Source organism: Hyaena hyaena, unplaced genomic scaffold (assembly GCF_003009895.1).
Source record: "Hyaena hyaena isolate Hyena2069 unplaced genomic scaffold, ASM300989v1 scaffold_228, whole genome shotgun sequence".
NCBI lineage: Eukaryota > Metazoa > Chordata > Mammalia > Carnivora > Hyaenidae > Hyaena > Hyaena hyaena.
In genome coordinates, this window is record NW_024080860.1 from 732786 (window position 1) to 735017 (window position 2232).

Below are 2232 nucleotides of genomic sequence, written 5' to 3' on the forward strand. Positions count from 1 at the left end.
GCAAACATTTCCCCAACACTCCAGTCCCAGGCCTGTGTCCAGTATCAGGTAAGAGGACCACGTGTTCCCTGCGTGACAGGGTCACATCCCTTGTGTCCCGCCTCACGGCGTGGACTGGCTGGTTGTCGCTATGGAGGCTGTGGGGAAGACCAGGCTGATGAGCCCTGTCACAGGTCCCTGAGTAGCACAGCTGGAGGGGACTCAGGTCATTCAGTCCAACCACCTCTCCACTGCTGCTTTTACCAGGGAGGCAGCAGCCCCCAACCCGGGCCCCGTAATGGCCACTGCTCTGAGGAGGGCTCGGCCAAGTCTGTGTGACCCCTGGGCCTTCGTTGGTCTGACTGCAGCGCGTTTTCTAGGGCCTGGTGAGGATCCCAACCCTCGCCCCCTTTTACCTGTTGAATCCTCCGCCAGCGTGTCCCCTCTCCATGAACACTGAGTGTGTGCTAAGGCTCGGGCTGGGACGAGAGACTGAAATAAAGGGGAGTCCACAGGGCGCATGGCGCTGGTGCTCAATAAATATTTGTTGAACGGATGGATGAGCAGGTGATCCCTGCCCTTTGGAAGCTCCGGGGTGGGAGGGATGGCTAAATATGAAATTGAAATTCAGCGATGCTTTTCATGCACTCGTTGGAGGCCCCCAGACCAGCCTGGAGAGCTGGAAACCAGTTGGATGCCAGGCACACCCCCTTCCATAGAGAGAGAGAGGGAAGGAGAGAGGCACGAAGCAGGGCTGTCATCAGGAGGAAAAACGATACAGCACGTTCAGCTCAGAGAAAGCCATTGTTCCGTGCTCATTAGAGACTGCTCATCTATCCCCAGGCAAGGCAGGACCCACTGCCGCCAGAGAAGCTTCCAGAGGTCGAGTTTCCCTCCTTTGTCAGCAGGGGGAGGCCTCTACAAACACCCCATGGGGTGGGCTGTGCTCCCCAGGCTGGGAGTCCAGCAGGGAAAGGTTGGTTCCTAACTTGTGAGGGAATCGGATTCGCAGACAACTCCAGCCCAAGCGCTGTGGTGTGTGCGCCCCCACCCCGCGAGGCTTCCTTCCCTCACACCCCTGCTCCTTCATTCTTCCACTTGGCGAAGACAAAGCAACCACTGAGTTCCAGGCCGGTGTGCTAGGCTCTGGGGACCCGAAGATGGAAGACAGCCTTCGACGCGCTCACAGTTGGTTAAGGGAGACAGGCACGAAGGCAGGGGCCAGGTGGACAGAGGGCGGAGCCTGAGCAAAGACCAGAAGGCGAGGGTCCAAGAGCTGGGAGAGGGGAAGCATGTGAGTATGGAGACTGGGAGGGACGTGGGAAAGAAGATGGGTGCAGCCGCCCAAGCTGGAAGTGGTGAGAAGGCGCCCGAGACCCTGGTTGGTGAGGCCGGATAGGGAGAAACGGAGTCCAGAACACAAAAACGTCTTTCTGGGGTTACCCAGCCTTCCTGCTTGAAGCCTGGTGCTCCAGCCCTGCCCAAAGGCACGTGCTCGTTCCCAGTGAGCAGGGTGGGGGACGGCCCACAGTAGGGTTGGGGGCAGGACAATCCTGGAGGATGAGGTTGCCCCAAGCATGGAATGTGGGGGAAAAGCAGGGGAGGGAGAGGTGGCCTCAGAGTTGGGTGCTGGGCTTCGGACTCCTGAGACCCACAGGGGCGCCACCCCTAACCTCCCTCCCATGATGCTCCCTGAGTCTGGCCAGCTCTGAGAGCAGTGCCACAGCCCAGGCCTGACGCTTGGAACCTCAGGGATCTCCGTGGCATCTCCAGAGCACGGGCCACCTAAGACCTCGCTCTAGGGTCCTCTTTTGAGGCTAGAGCTTCTCCTCCAAGAAATATCTCCAAAGGCTTGCCTGCTCAACCCTGCTCTTGAACCTTGGCCAAGTCACATCCTGAGGCTGCCTCCTTAATGGAACCACTTCTGGGGGCCCCACCAGGAGCCAATGGCTAGGCAGGCTGCCCATAGAGGTGGCGCTGGTACAGTTCAGCCCCCCCACCCCAACCCCGTGCGCAGGGCAGTTGGCCCACACAAGTGCGCGTGCACACGCACACAGCCCCCCACATAGGCACACATAGACACAGACGTGACATTTTGAACTTAAATTATCTGGGCTCTCACCCACACATCAAGTTCAAACAGGTAGGGGCCTGTAACACATGTGTGGTTAAGCCCCGCACCTACATGTATTCATACCCGTCCATGCACAGAATTATGTATAAGCTGATCCGTGCACAGGCACCTGCTGTATA